The sequence below is a fragment of the Xyrauchen texanus genome, chromosome 20, assembly GCF_025860055.1.
Source record: "Xyrauchen texanus isolate HMW12.3.18 chromosome 20, RBS_HiC_50CHRs, whole genome shotgun sequence".
Taxonomy (NCBI): domain Eukaryota; kingdom Metazoa; phylum Chordata; class Actinopteri; order Cypriniformes; family Catostomidae; genus Xyrauchen; species Xyrauchen texanus.
Window position 1 is genome coordinate 3482323 of NC_068295.1, and position 17867 is coordinate 3500189.

Below are 17867 nucleotides of genomic sequence, written 5' to 3' on the forward strand. Positions count from 1 at the left end.
TGCATTAAACCCGGAATATTCCTTTAACTATGGAGTGTAACTTCTGCCATTTGACCCTGCCTTAACACATGATGTCAGCATTTACGAGGAATCGTAACAAAGGCTGTAAATCTTTCACTCTCTCACAGTGAAAGTAAAAAAAACGAGAAATGATTTTGTAATGAGAGAATGCAGTATTTAATGTTGCAATGGATGCGTACAAAATCCCTCAAATTATCTTGCGAATGAGCAAATCTGTTACTTAAAAAAAAAAAAACTCTTTAAAATCTCTTGTTTCACCTCACCATTAGTGTGAATGTATGGGGAGCCAATGTATACCTATTCTTAAGTCTTAACATCAATGACGTCTCAAACCACAATACCATGATATTTTCAATATGATCTAGAAAGTTTGTCAATATGAACTTTTTAGGATATTTAGCAGATGTTAATAAGAATGCAATGCTTCCCAGATGGAAAGATCTAAAACTGACATTTCGGAGACGTGCATGTGCTATCTAGGTACCAACTTATCCAAGCTATGCTATGTATGTCAACAATTGACTCACTTGCATCTATTTTTAATTCATCCAAATACATTTTAGGAAAAACATCTGTGACAAAATTGAAAGTTAAAAGTTCTCTTAACCCGTTTTTTTATACCAAAAGAGGACTTTAAAACTGCATTACACCCATATTTCAGAATTAAGCTTATTATTTAGCAGATCCATCACTCGACAGGAGCCACATGGTTGCATAAGTCCTGGTTATGACATGGTTAATGACTGTTGTTAAAAGCTCTGGTTTCACTATGAAGTCATCCACCGAGGGCCTTTAATGTGTTGCAGCTTGAACATCAGAGATACATTCTATACATGAGGTGGGGCAGAGGGGTGGAGTCTTACAAATGCTGAATCTTCATTTCACACGATGCTGAACCTACAAAAACCTGAACCTTCTGTCCTAATACTCCAATCCAGACTGTTGAAAACTCTATTGCAACACCCCTCACATGTTTATCTGCATGCACATACCCAGAAACCTCACACTTATCGGTTCAGGCATGCATGGAATGAGGTCGCCGAAATACAACTTAAACTTATTTTATGCCACATTTTATTTCCCCAAATGTTAAAGTTGCCTATAGGGGCCGTATTACAGAAATATCCAAACTCTAGAATCCTATCTGAGGTTCTACAGGATATATGTTTTATTTTACTTGACAGATCGTAACTTAAAGGAATATTTCGGGTTCAATACAAGTTAAGGACAATCGACGGCATTTGACCACAAAAAATAAATTTTGACTTCTTTAAAAAAAAGCACAAATCTGGGTTACAGCGAGCGAGACACTTTAATTGGAAGTGAACGAGGTCAATCCGTAAACGTTAAAATAATTTAAAATCAGTATTTTTATTGACATTTTTCCCCTTTTTCTCCCAATTTGGAACGCCCAATTCCCAATGTTCTCTAAGTCCTCGTGGTGGCATAGTGACTCGCCACAATCCGGGTGGTGGATGATGAATCTCAGTTGCCTCCGCATCTGAGACTGTCAACCCGCGCATCTTATCACATGGCTTGTTGAGCGCGTTACCGCGGAGACATAGCACGTGTGGAGGCGTCACGCCATCCACCGTGGCATCCACGCACAACTCACCGCGCGCCCCACTGAGAGCGAGAACCACATTATGGCAATTACAAGGAGGTTACCCCATGTGGCTCTACCCTCCCTAGCAACCGGGCCAATTTAGTTGCTTAGGAGACCTGGCTGGAGTCACTCAGCACACCCTGGGATTCCTGGGAAGAATAGCCATTTTTAGACGTTTTTACAACTTTATTGCCGTGGTGTTGTAATGTCAACAAACACTAAAACAAACCCTGAAATCAAGGGTGTAGGTTTGGTTTGAAAGTTGGTAGGGACAAATAATAAGGATAATATTTAAAAATGTCTGGTAATCTAGGCAAAATAACATTATTACCTCATCTAACAAGTCTCATTTCTTCAATTAAATCAATGTCTCATTTTTCTGCCCCGCAAAATAATTTTTTTTCCCATTTATTTTTTATGAATTTCTAAAGAATCAAATTAAGAACTGACCACTTGGGCTTCACGGTTATGGGTTCAAATGTAATATTATGCAATACACTTAAGCGATAAACCTAAGATTAATGGGCCAAAAATCAAATGTTATCTTTTTCAAGCAGATTTACCTCGAGAAAATGATATCCAAGGTGAAGTGGCATTCTGTAAAAGGTATTATCCAGCATTAAAAGGCAATCTAAACATAGGGTAGAGTGAATTAACGATTTGCATGTGCAAAATTACATCTCAAGATCAAATTGAGAATTTTTTTATTTCTTCCCAATTTGGAATGCCACTACTTAGTAGGTCCTCGTGGTGGCGCGGTTCTCACTTCAATTCGGGTGGTGGCGGACAAGCCTCCACTTCTGAGACCATCAGCCTTATCACGCGGCTCGTTGTGCATGACACCGGAGACTCGCAGCATGTGGAGACTCATGCTACTCTCCGCGATCCACACACAACTTACCACACGCCCCATTGAGAGAGAGAACCACTAATTGTGACCACAAGGAGTATACCCCATGTGACTCTTCCCTCCCTAGCAACGGGCCAGTTTGCTTTCTTAGGAGACCTGACTGCAGTCACTCAGCACGCCCTGGATTTGAACTAGCGACTCTAGCGGTGATAGTCAGCATCATTACTCGCTGAGCTACCCAGGCCCCGGGAAAATGGAGTATTAATGTTTTTCCAACTCCCCTCACACCCACATAATCCTTCTCATATTGACTCTTTATATGTTCTTGCCTTTTTATCGGAATATTGGTGCATCCTGAACAGCGCTGAGAAAAGGAACAAATGCCACGTTACAACATCGTTTATGCGCTGCTTCAGAAGAGGTTGGAAAATAATTTTTCGGGACGTTTCTGATTTTCTGAAAGCTGAAAGCCCCTATCATCCCTACCTAAATCTACACCTATCCCTTAAATAATGAACAATTAAACAACTTTACAGCTCGAATAGTATTTAAGTTTTAACAGACGACAAAGCTTCAAATTTCTGCCTTTAAACCCTCTAAAAATTGGCTCCATTGGCTTCCATGGTTTGTATATAACTTAAAACAGAAAAGGTTTGTAAGAGATTAGGTTAGTCAGACCTATAAGACAATAAGAGTGCAGTCTTCACCATGTCAAATAACCGCAAGATTTCACAGTGGGGAGATGACTCTGAGGTAGATGACATCATGGCCTCCCAGGATGATGATAAAAGACATGCAGCTCAAACCCCATGCCAGGCTGGCAGAAGGTGGGCTTACATGCGCTTTACTGCAGTCAATAAATGCAACAGTCTTTGAGATGAGCGATGATGTCATGGCGTGTCTGCTCTCATGAAAATGTGTGGTTGGATATCGTTTTCTCCACTCTTTGATGCTCTTCATGGTTTGGCATATGAGGCTTTTTGATTCCAGTATTTGAACTTTTTGCTCTTATGTTCTGCTGTATATTCCTGCTTTCTAAATCACTTTGGATAATGCATTTACATTTATTCATTTTGAATAGTGACTTACAAAAATAGGAAGAATACTACATGAGCAATTCATTGTAGTACGGTACGAAAAGTGCAGCATTACAATGTTTCAGTTGCATCAGCAAAATACTATCCAAGACAGAGATTAGAGTGCACAAGAATAATATATACATATATATAAACTGTGTGGTCAAGTGCTCACACTCAAGGAGAACTTTAAGGAGGATTTCTCTGGAGGATTTTGCTGGTGGTCTATTGCAAACAACACTGTAAACAATGTCAAGAACGTTTCCACTATTTACAAAAGTAAAACCGACACTGTGAATTTCCCAAAACCTGTCAAAAGCAGTCATATTTAACCCTAAAATGAAAAGAAATAATTAAGAAATTATGTTTTGCTTAAAGAAATTGAACCCTAGTTTAGGACAAACAAATTGTTGTTGTTGTTGTTGTATTGTTATGTTATTTTCATGACAATTAAAACACATTTTCCCCAAAATTCTCATTAATGTAATGCATCAAGACTTGTTTTTGTAATGTTTACTGTTCCAAATGATGGCTTTACTTTTAATTTTATTTTTTATTAATTAGAAATTATATTTATTAAATCATTTTAATGTAATATAGTTTTATTATATATATATATATATATATATATAATAAACATATTGATTATAGAAATATGTAATTATACTACATTATTTATTTCAATTAATTTACTTAATTGTTTAATTATTGTAATTAATTTTAATTAGTATTTTTTCTCATTAAAATCAGTATATTAACGGCAGTGCAACAAATACTACTATGATGAATTAAAAAATTTAATATAATATTTATATATTTTTATAAATATTAATATTTATATATTTTTTCATTACTGTAATTACACATTTTCTGCATTGATTAAATAAAAAAAATTCATCATAGTAGTATTTGTTGCACTGCTTTTAATATACTGATTTTAATGAGAAAAAAAAATACTAATTAAAATTAATATATATATATACACACACACAATTTTAATTGTAAATGATTTGTATATAATGGTAGTATTTGTATAACAGTAAAAACTAAAAAACGGTACATATAACAATTAAATATAATGTCACAATGAAAAAATATAAATGGCTCTAAGAATAGATATTTTTTAATGCAAAATTATATATATATATTTTTCCATTTGATTTTGGGGTGAATTGTGGACATGAGATTCACACTCCCAGATTTTCTTTTATGTTGAGGCGTATTCTGTAAAATCTCATTCGCATGCTTTCAAACAAAAAAAAATAACAAAAACGTTCAGAGCGGGAAACTCGTTGTAGGAGGTGTGGTCAAGCTGAAATGGTAGGTTGATGTGCATTTGTCTCATGTCTGTATAAATCAACAGAAAGTCTTTTATTTACATAAACGAGCAAAAACCACATGTGCCATGCATGAATGATAAATATGACTGCCCACATCCGTGCCACACACGCAGACAATATCAAGGGCCTCATAAGGGAAAATTACAGGTCTGTATGGAGACAATGGGCCCATTTAACTTGACAGAATGTAATAAGTATCACGTAAGTACGGCCTCTTTACTGGTTGCTCTAAATAAACGGTGGAGCTTTAAACAGTCAGACGATATGCCACGGAGAAAAACCCCTTTGATGTATTCGCTCATTGGAACAGCATGCAGTCTGGTGGTCATTTTTCCTAAATGACTTCAGAGAGGATGAAAATGCAAATAGCAGATATTTCAATATGAAATCAAACATTTCTCATCAAATTCTTTCAAGACTAATGAGGAGAAACATCTGAGATGAAGTTCATAATGAAACAGCCAAACTAAGAGCTCAGTTAAGTCTCAAGAGCAGTGGAGGATTTAGGTATGGGCGACATGGGCAGACGCCCAGGGCGGCATCCCCCTTCAGCAACCCAACTTTGGTTTTGGCGGCTCTCCTACACTAATAAAGCAATACGAACAGTCAGCTTTGGTCAGTTTCACCCACTCATTTCATTGTTAAACATGATGGGACAAAAAAAAAAGCTAGCTGCCAACAGCATGTGCTAACACAACATAACAGAAACAAACGCTTGTTTGACTTGTCAAGCTAGCGAATGACTTAAGTCAGAAATAGTGTGCAAAAACAAAGCCAAGAGCAAACTGAGCGGCAGAAGAAAGCGTTGGCAAAGTAGCAAAGTCATAAATTTACGGTGCCAGTGTCTTGTTTGTCTTGAATTCCAGAGTGGTTAGCTAAACTACTTGTGCTTTCGTAATGACAAACGATGCAACTCGAAGGCATTTGACCTTCAGTGGGATCTTTCGAATAGCATTATTCTGCTCCACAAAAGTAAATAATGCACATAAATTAATTTAATGACCCAAGCATACATATTTATAGGCACAACATAACATGATGTATTGTTCAATGTTTTAATGCTTTTTTCAGGTTTTAAAGAACATTAACCGTCAAAAATGGCCCTCTGGCACCCAGTAGCAATGATCTCACCCTTTTATCAATGATTTAATATGTTCAGAAATGTGCCAGAGATATGTACTGAGTCTCAGATACACGCGCAATCTGAGAGGAGTGCATGCCTGATGGCTTACGTATACACACACCTGGAGCTGCACGGCCATAGTAATGTTTCTAGCAACCCTAAGAATGGCTTGTCTTATCAATGCAAACACACAACGGTGAAAAATGATGCCCATGACCTCATTCACCACAAAATAACACCTTCGTTATTCTGTAGCTCAGCTGTGGAGTCAATAATCTAAAGAGGAAAAACATGGACAACTTAGAGTTGAAGTGTGTAGTATTAACGCCTCTAGTGGCACCAAATGGAATTGCAAAAATAATGACTGCTTTCAAATAGGTTTCCCAAACACTCCCACCAACCCCTTGTTCTACATTGTTCGGTCAAACTGGCAGTCAAGCCCTAAACGCACGCCATTGGCTGATACAGAAGTTTAAATTTTGCACTGATCAAACAAACCGAGCAATGTTTTGAAAGAGTCAAAATGTTCACAGTCTTTGGGAAGTTAACTGACTTCCCCACATTTATAGTTGTATCTGCACAATGTAACATATTTTTAAAAAATGTAACATTTTCGATTTTAAGTTTAGTACTCCTGACAAAATAAACTTTAACCTTGCGCAACCCCGCGTCCACATGCGTGGTCATTGTACTTTGGCTTCACTATACACAACGCATAATTTAAATTCATTTAAACCAACTCATCTGAATTCAGGAGAATCGGTGCTGTCAGTAAAGGGTTAAACTTTTAAGCATTTTCAACGAGTCATGTGACAAAACAACATGGCACTGACCACAGCGGCTTTTCTTTGGGAGAAATGCCAACAAAACTACATCTGGTAAGAAACCAAATTACGTTTTTACATTTAAACCTGTTTGAGTCAAAAGATTAGAGTCTCTATTTTAATTTGATTTGCCATTTTTTTAATTTAAGCGAATTATTGCGAAACGCCACGCTGTTGAACACAATGTACTCTAGTGTGGACTTGAGCGCATATTTTAAATCCTATATTTACTGTGCATTATCACACTGAGAATCAGTGGATTCCTCCAAAAGCTGAAAAGTGTTGCACTTATGCGGACATCAATTTTTGGGAAAACCATTTGCTCTAAAACATTCTCAAATTTCCCCAATTTGGAATGCCCAATTCCCACTACTTAGTAGGCCCTTGTGGTGGTACGGTTACTCACCTCAATCTGGGTGGCGGAGGACAAGTCTCAGTTGCCTTCGCTTCTGAGACAGTCAATATTTTATCATGTAGCTCGTTACGCATGACACTGCGGAGACTCACAGCATGTGGAGAATCGTGCTACTCTCCATGATCCACACAGAAGTTACCACACGCCCCATTGAGAGCGAGAACCACTAATCGCCACCACGAGGAGGTTATCCCATGTGACTCTTCCCTCCCTAGCAACGGGGCCAATTTGGTTGCTTTGGAGACCTGAATGGGGTCACTCAGCACACCCTGGATTCAAACTCATGACTCAAGGGGTGGTAGTCAGTGTCAATACTCGCTGAGCTACCCAGACCCCCCTGTGTAATTTTTTTAACATTATTTTTTAGATAATTAATCTGAATGAACGTGTTAAATCGACAGCCCTAACAACAATTTAATTTTAAGAAAACAGATTACTTTTTTGGATGAAATGTTTGTCCAATGAAATGCTCCCTAAAATCACAATGTTCAACACAGACTATTGTTTTATAGTGTCTGCAATTTATCTAATCAAACAGGGAAATTTCAAATGAAAATTATTAACTCAAAACTGCTTTTGCCTCCATGTCAAGTGCCAAAAGGCAAAATGTTCACTAATAAAAAACGTGTTATGTCAGAGTGAAAATAACTGTGTGTGCATCTCCGATCCGCCGAACACTCCGCTCGACAGTGGTGCTTCTACATTTCCAACAATGTCAATCCCAAACATCATGTTTTTATCAATTATTATCAGTCTGTTTCAAAGTCCCGCCCATTTGTGAGCTTGACCAATCTCGACCAAATAAATTGATTGTAAGCCCAGTGTCCCACGCTATGCTGCCTAAATGTCCTTTTTTGGAGCATGAAAGTGTTAGACCCCATTGACTTGCATTGTATCGACAAAAACACCTCATGTCTCCATCAAAATACCTTCGTTGTGTTTTACAGAAGAAAGAAAGTCATACGAGTCTTAGACACCATAAGGGTGATTCAATTATGGTGAACTATTCCCTTAAAGCAATTGCCGCTGCTCTAATAGCTCCCTCGACTAGTTATAGCAAGTCGCAAATAATGGTTCAATGGTTCTTTTCTTTTCTTTTCTTTTAAGATTATTCGGTCCCACTTTATTTTAGGTGTCTTTAACTACTATGTACCGACATTAATACATTATACTTAGTGTATAACTACATGTTGTTTTGCAAAATTCTCACAAGATTCACATTTGTTGCAACTGAGGTTGAGGTACGGGTGGGTTTAGGGTTAAATGCAGGTACTTTAAATGTTAGGGTTAGGTTAGGGTTAGTTGGGGCACAAAGCAACAACATGTACTGTATGTACATAATAAGTACATTGTATCAAGTATCAAGCAGGGGCGTAGCAGTCATTTTAAAAGTGGGGGAGGCATAGCTGTTGCTCGCATAGACCCAACACTTACAGTGCAGGATTAATATATTACAATTATGTTTTACTCTGTGCTTGTGCATTGTGGGATTTAAATGCATCCAAGAGGCTCGAGTGTTTTGACTACATTCACCAAAATTCATTCAGATCCATTTAATGATTCAGTGACCATTTCTGGTGATGTCAGAAGGTGAAAAACGAGTGTCTTTTGTCAGACCTATAAAGAGACTTTAGTATTATTTATCTACAGTTTGTGAGCTGCTGAGCATTACTTTAACAACAGACAACAATAATAGTCTTATAATAATTATGTGTTTCAATAACGTGTGTTCCTTGTCTCTAGATTATTCATTTAGATCAACATCAATGTTGATAAAAACATGGATAAATGAGGGTTGTTGACAGCAGTAGAAATGAACAGAGCCGTGTTGATTAGACGTCTGAATGACGGCCTGTTACGTAAGGGTGGTTTCGGCTCATGAATCTCACATGATATTGGCTGGAGGGTCGCTCAATCAGCCCACAGTAACAAAACACAAAGAATACTGTGTACAAATCCACCATTTGGACTCGGTATGGGTTTGGCTTGGAAAAGTGTTGGGGACAAAAATCACCTTTTTAAAGACTACGGGGAACAGGGTCCAAATATCTTTGGAGGTTTTGGAATGAGGGGGCGTGGCTAATTCAACGGCTCAGTCACGTGAAAGCTTCAGAACGCTAAAATCACTTACAGCACATTTAAAGACGCCTGATATAAAGTGGGTCCGATTTTTCTATCCTCGTTTAAATTACGAGAGGTCTTAAATGGTAAATGGTCGGCACTTATATAGCGCTTTTATTAACCTTAGCGGTTACCAAAGCGCTTTACACTGTGTCCCATTCACCCAATCACACACATACACCAATGGCGGCAGAGATGCCATGCAAGGCGCTAGCCTGCCATTGGTAGCAACTTGGAGTTCAGTGTCTTGCCCAAGGACACTTCAGCATGTGGAGTCATGTGGGCCGGGAATCGAACCACCAACCCTGTGATTAATGGCCGACTCGCTCTACCACCTGAGCCACAGCCGTCCTAAATGCAGTTTTCCTAGGTTGCACAATGTATTTTTTGTATGTAATTGTTATATGAATTAATGCATGTGCATGATTACGCCTAAAATCTTATATTACTGTGATTATACTTATATTAGCACAGATTGTAGTTAGAATCCAGTCATCTCCCCACTTAACTCTTTACATTTTAGCCATGTGTTCAAACAAATGAGATCACTCTTTATCCTGATGCCAAGCGGAAGCATACAGGACTGAGCTGGATAAATATCAAAGGGTGTGTGTAAGTCTATTGTAAATAGGCAGACATTATATGTCCATACGTAACTCTGCGTTCCCTTGGCAGAGAGGAAAGTTAGCGAGTCGACAAGGGTTTGCTATGACTCATGCGAGTCTCAGTAACACTCAGACCACCGTGTTGATTATTTGACATTCTCTAATAAGGCTCAAATGTTCTCACGTAGAGGAACATGTTATTGTTCAGAGGTCAGTAATGAGAATCAGCTTTGTCACAAATGTTTCTCTGAAAATTCCTTACGAGAAATACAAAAAGACTCAAATGAGGCAAATAACATAGTCAAGAATAGAATTATTAAGGCCACTCTTTTACAATAATAACAATTACACAATACTTTAAATGCACAGGCCACGCTGATAACCATCTTAAACGTTTGAAATGAAACATCTGTAAGTATTGGAGCAGCCAAATGACGGAATGCTCTACTTTTGATTTGTGGTCAGACACGTAGACATTTCTCAAGATCATTCGCTCAGTTCCAAATTTAAAACAGGAACAATGTGTCCATTTACAATCAGCAGGACCGGAGGGGAAGAATTCAGACTACACGACTGCAGACGGAACGAAATAATGCAGCACTCAACTATGCAAGAGCAGTCAAAGAAACTTTGTATCATAAGACTGGTGCTTTTGTGTTACAGCGCAGGATCGAACCTATATTCACTTCAATCGGATGTCAGCTTCGGGTGGCAATTAGGCAGGGAGGAAATTAGCCAGTATGAGCTCACTTCATGTTTTGACCACGTTTTGTGGTGTTCCAGTGTAATGTTAGAACAATGTGTCCCACTTAAAGGGACAGTTCATCTAAAAAAATGCTAATTCTTTCATTATTTACTCACGCTCATGCTGTCATAAACTCTAATTCTTCAGTGGAAAACATTCTGTTTTATTGTCCATACAATGCAGGTCAATGAGGTCCAAAATTTTAAGCTCCAAAAAGGACATAAAGGCAGCATTCAGGTAATCCATATGACTCAAGTGGCTTAATCCATGTCTTCTGAAGCGATATGGTGGGTTTTGGGTGAGAAACAGACCAAAACGTAACTCCTTTTTCACTATAAATCAAGAAATCTGCCCAAAAAGACAATCTATCAATCAATCAAAAGGTGCAATATTGTGTATATAATGTCTTTAATGAGGGAATGAAGCACTGCGAATGACGTAATTGAATTAATAACGGTAGAAAAATATAAAACTATTTATTAAAGTTGTTGATTATATGTATAGAAACATCATAATTATTATTATATTATATTATTATATTTATAAATGAGTACTGTCAGTCGATTATTGAATCAAACCATGTTAAAATGTAACATTTTTAATGTTAAAAATTTTATTGTCGTCATCATCACAGATTTGGAAAGTGCTGCAATTTGACGCTATATATACTTTTTTTTCCAGTTAAAATGCATTTTACAAATGAAAAAACAATACATAACGGTTATATAGTGGCTAAGGCTCTGGGTTACTGACTGAAAGGTTGGGGGTTCAAGCCCCAGCACCGCCAAGATACCACTGTTGGGCCCTTGAGCAAGGCCCTTGACCCTATCTGCTCCAGGGGCGCTGTTTCATGGCTGAACCTGAACTCTGACCCCAGCTTAGTTGGGATATGCGAAAACAACTGCATTTCATTGGCTCTGTACCTGTACTCTGCACAATGACAATAAAGTTGAATCTTAATCATTTATTAACATTTTCCCAAGCAAAGCCTTCCACAGTATAAAGATAAAAATGGACCAAAATAGCACCAATTCAAGAAAAATTAAACATTTCCCAAAGTCTAGAGGGAGTTTGACTAATTGAAAGAACTAGTCTCCACATATAGATTGCATATTCAATGCAATGCGCAATAAATCTCTTAAACTCTAATCTTCCACAATATTATAGTGGCTATGCTCTTTGTTAGAGCAGTTGTGAAGCCCCATTATCATGATTCACATCACTTTGAACTCCACACGAAAAGCACTTGGAGAGAACATCTTGTTTTGCTTTTAGCGCTGGCACAGACAGTCCATGTAATAATACTTTATTACGAATACGAATGGTCCAGTAATGGAAGTGCAACATGACGCCGGGGGAAATGCTGATTCTTCACTCCAGCAGGTCTTCTCTAGCTGGGCCACAGGCAACGCGGTAGTGTGCATACTTTCATAGAAAACAACGGTTCGAATTTTAGGACAATGTATGTCATCAGCCTCACGCGTGCAGTGTGCAATCCCCTTAAGATCCCCCAGCAAACACCAAATGGTAAATGGTCTGCACTTATATAGCGCTTTTCTAACCATATCAGTTTTCAAAGCACTTTACACTGTGATTCATTCACCCATTCACACAAACACTCACACACCAATGACGGCAGAGCTGCCATACAAGGTGCTAGCCTGCCATTGGGAGCATCTTGGGGTTCAGTGTCTTGCCCAAGGACACTTCGGCATGTGGAGTCATGTGGGTAAGGAATCGAAGGAATCGAACCGTCAACCCTGCGATTAGTGGCCGACCCGCTCTACCATCTGAGGCAGAGTTGTCTGCTGGATTCAGAATTTTGGGAAACAGAATTGCTATTTTCACACTGCCACAACAAACACCAACAGGGTCAAAGCAATGATTCAACGAAACCCAACAACCATTACAATTTTGATGTTTGTAGGACAGTGTGAACTAGCCATAAAGTGCACATCATAACAGTGACAACCCGACAGAAAACAAGAAACTGTGAGTCTTGTACGAGAGCTGTAGTGTGCACCTGGCCTTACTGTAAGCTGGGCTTCGTTTTCACCTCATTCAATCACTGTGATAGAGTGCTTAACCTACGAACCATGATGTCATCGCCACAGCCGATCGACTGCGGCCTTCATTATGTGGTGATGTAGCTCAAAGCAGAAGGTTTATTAGAAACATGAAGTTGTTTCATTACATACACGCACACAGCTGTGAGCACAACATCAACCAATCCTGCGAGTCAAAGTGCAAACTCAATGAGGCCTGCGAGTGCTTCTCGCATTTCTCACCCAACAGGTATGACGTTTTAATCACAGGAAATGTTTACAGCCTGTTCTCTCTAATCAGAGAACTAGACACATTAGATGTTGATGTAATGGGCCATGCAAACATGGAAGTGCTTTGTCTTACTGCAAACGCCAAATTTAATTGAATTCTTGGTTTCTACAGTTGGCGGAAATTGGTATGGAGTCACTTTAGCAAAAATCATCCTCGTCATGTTGGTGTGATTATTTATTGCACAAATGTATTTGATCCTAGTTGAAAAGTCCATTATTGTTATCCACCAGCATAAGCCCAACTTTTTGGTACCCGGAACATCCCGGGAGCATTTTGATGCTTTGATGCTTTTTGATGTTTCACTACATAAACTACTGCTTAAACAAAAATAATTAACTGAGCTCAAGACTGTTTTTTGCTGCCACAAAAAGTCCAAACAAAAATGTTGTTTGACAAAATGGTTATAAAACCTAAAACTAACCATTAGATAACATTCTGTTAAATTCTTATATAGTTAAAAAAATAAAACCTAAAAATAACAATTGCAATGCATTCTGTTTTAAGTAGTGCTGCCATTTTTTAATTGCGATTAATCACATCATTTTTATGTTGTTAATCACGATTAATCACAGATTTTAAAGTGCTGAAATTTGACTCTATATATACATATATTTCTTTCAAAATGTATTTATTTCCATCTTAGGAAAGATAACAAAATAAAATGTAGCAATAAAATGCTTTATTAACATTTTACAAACACAATGCATTAAAATGGCGCCAATTCAAGTAACATTAAAGGTTTCCCAAAGTCTAGTTGGAGTTTGACTCATTTAAAGAACTAGTCTCCACATAGGTTGCTGCATATTCATTGCAATAGACATTAAATCTCTTAAACTCTCATCATCCACAATATTAATCTGCTGGTAGACTGTGGCTATCTACTTTTTTTACAGCAATCATGAAGCTGCATTCATAATTTGCATCAAAGCAGCATAGCATGCGTTGGACACACCATGAAAAGCACTTATATTGCCAAGCCTGTTCTCGCCTCCTTCTTTCCGGGTTTCAGCACCAATGTAAAGGGAGTTAAGGGAAAGGAGGAGGCAAGAACCGGCTTGGCAATATAAATAATAGTTTAATAGAAAACTGAGCCAAAAACACACAAACATAAACATACAGAGCAGCTGCTTGTAATTCTCTCTCTCTCTCGAACCGTCGTCACCGGCCACCTTTATCCCTCGCGCGCCCTCATCAGGCTGATTGGGGACCGGAAGTGCGTTGGTACAGCCCTGCCCCGCCCTCCACCATTCTACACTGTGGTTAGTTTGATAGAAAGGCTTTGTAATGGCGAGATAGGGGCAGAACTTCCTGCTCAATATAACACCAGGGAGGGGCTCTCTCAGGTGTAAGCGATCAATGAGCCAAATGTCTGAGACTGAATGCATAATAATAAAACAAAATCTTGTGTAGGCCTAGCCCACCTTTGCCAATCTGCCAGTGCAATTTACTGAAATGTAATCTGGGAAGTTTACCATTCCAAATGAAGGATTTCACTATGCCATCAAATTGCTTGAAATAAGAGAGGGGGACATCAACAGGGAGAGACTGTAGCAGGAAGTTGAATTTTGGAATACAATTCATTTTAATAACATTAACCTAACAAGTCATAGATAAATGTAACTAAGCCCACCTGCCCACATTGCTCGAAAACCTTTTTATTAAAGGGTCAAAAAGCTGTTACTGGGCAGTACGCTGTCAGAGACAAATCTTCAGATTTAGACCAGTTCACTCTGTGTCCTGAAAACTTAGAAAAGGAATGAATAATTCTGGCATAGATCTAGTAGGGTCGGAGACGAATAATAAAATATAATCTGCGTAAAGCAAAAGCTTATGTGCCACACCTCCCACCACCACCCCTGGAAAAACCTCCTCCTTTCTTATCGCGGCTGCTAATGGTTCCAGGGCAAGACAGAACAATAATGGGGAAAGAGGGCAACCGCGCCGGGTGCCCCTATCCAGAGTGAAATAATCTGAAACCAATCCATTAGTTTGAACCGCCACAACCATGTGTCTATAAAATAACTTAATCCATACATTTAAAAAATCTTGTGAGTAAAGATGCTGACTACCACCCCTAGAGTCGTGTGTTCGAATCCAGGGTGTGCTGAGTTACTCCAGTCAGGTCTCCTAGGCAACCAAATTGGCCCGGTTGCTAGTGATGGTAGAGTCACATGGGGTAACCTCCTCACGGTCACTATAATGTGGTTCGCTCTCAGTGCAGATGCAGAGGCAACTGAGATTCGTCCTCCACCAACCGGATTGAGGCGAGTCACTATATCACCAAGAGGACTTAGAGTGCATTGGGAATTGAGCATTCCAAATTGGGGAGAAAAAGGGGAGAAAAGAAAAAAAAGAAAGAAAAAAATATACAGTATATTCGCATTCATCCATATCAAATGCCTTTTCGGCATCCAGCGAGATGGCAGCGACCCGAGACTGATCGTTCGCCACTTCCCTCATGACATTAATGAATAACCTAATGTTATCAGAAGAGTTACCCCACCTGATCTATATGTATAAGAGATGTCATAACTTTACTCAATCGGTTAGCCAAAATTTTTGACAATATTTTAACGTCTAGCTGGACAGGCAAATTGGACGGTAACTCTTACAACTCTTACTCTTTTTAGGTATCAGACTGATCTGGGCTTGTGTCATGGTTGGAAGCTTTGCATTCTTTAATGATTCAGTATAATCTTCTTGCAAAAGTGGAGCCAGTTCTTTAGCAAAAGATCAAAAAAATTCATTGGCAAAGACATCTGGCCACGGCAAGGCCTTAATTACCTAATTATCTAACCAGTAGCTTCCCTGCTTTGTCCCCCAACTCAAAGTATGACTGCCTTGCCCTGAATAGCCAAAATTCCACCTTCCGTGACAAAACAGTATTATATCTGTATTTCAATCAGGCCATTAGATGACATTTGGTGTTTCAGCTCTGCCTCTGCACTTTTAATATTCCCTTCCAATTCCACAAGTTCTTGTGCTTTGGATTGTTTGGTGAATGCGGGATACTATTTGATCCAGCCCCTAAAAACCACCTTAAGTGCCTCAATACTGAGGACCAGTTGGTCTCCATATAGGCATTGATTTCAGCCTTTAACAGGGACACATTAAAGCACTAACTATATGATTTCATTTTCTTCATATGTGGCACCACCTCTAAACAGGGCGTGATCTGAGAATAAAATGTTTCCCATTGAGCAATCAACAACAGATGGAATGAGGGACTTGGATATCAAAAAAATTAAATCTTATGGACTGATGAAAAAAATATTATAGTCCCTCCCAGATGGGCTCAAAAGTCTCCAAATATTTGTAAGACCAATATTATATCATGAGGGGTGCCACCACTTGCAACATAATGTTGGAGTGGTGGTGGCGTAGTGGCTAAAGCACAGGGCTGTTAAATAGAAGGTCATTGGTTCAAACCCCACAGCCACCACCATTGTGCCCTTGAGCAAGGCACTTAACTCCAGGTTGTTCCGGGGGGATTGTCCCTGTAATAATTGCACTGTAATTCAGCTTCGGATAAAAGCGTCTGCCAAATGCATAAATGTAAATATTAGCCAAAATAAGACTGCCCCTGAATTTCAGCTAAAACAATAATTTTGTTTGAGTCATTACTTATCAGCTTAATGACTCCCCTGCTCTTATTTGAGCCAGCACTAAAGAAAGCATGCCCACCCCATATCCTTCCAAATTTTTCAGCTTCCTGCAGAGAAAGATGGATTTCTTGAATAAACACTATCATATTTCTTTTGCTTAAGAAGAGAAATAACCTACCTTCTTTTTATGGGGTGCCCCAACCCATTCACATTCCTTGTAGAGAGACAATCCACTCCACATTTGACATTTTGACATAAGAAAAATTAGATTGTGTTTCAAAAACAAGATTATAAAGACCACATTCCAACATTAGTGCATCCATCAAACCCTGAACATCCCCCAAAACCAAACAAACATGCATTAACCCCACGCATGACAGCGCCAACTAGCGTCCATCCCTCCAAACTCAAACAGTCCATGCACGCATACGAGAGACCCCGTGATTACTCAAGTCCGGTGTTTCTATACCAATTTTGTGAGACAGATTTACATGGTAAAAGATAATCAATTAAACTAACTCCAGCCAATAGGTGGAATAAACACAAAGCATGTAGACTCATCCATAAAACTGTCCTGAAGGTGTGTTACTCTACAAAATGAACTCCAGCTGCTAGGTGGAACCAGTACAAGAAGATCGTGCCAATTCCCCAAACAGTCAAGCGGATTTTCAGTGAGCAGGTCCACTCAGCTGCAACATGAGTGCAACAAATGACTTAATCACTCCAATGTCTTGCAAGAAATACTCCACAAAACAAACTCCAGCCAATAGGAGGAATAAGTACAAAGAGCATGTAGATTCATCTATAATGCTGTCCTGAGGTGTATTACATTACAAAATAAACTCCTGCCAATAGGAGCAATCAGTTCCCTAAAACAGTCAAGCGCATATTCAGTGAGCCGGTCCACTCGGCTGCAACATGAGTACCACAAGATATCTAACTCGCTCCGTTGACTTTATGAAGGACAGCACTTGCTGTGGGCATGTGAATGTTTTACGGCCATCCTTAGCATCTATTCTCAATTTGGCCAGGAATATCAGTGCAAAAGTGACCTTCCATTGATGTAAAGTTTCTTGCATTCCTTGAATCAATCACGTTTCTCTCTTATCAAATTCACAAAATGCTGTGGTTTTTCCAAGAAAGCCTTCCTTTACTCATCGCCTCGGGTAACACAAGATCTTTATCGGATGATCTCAGAA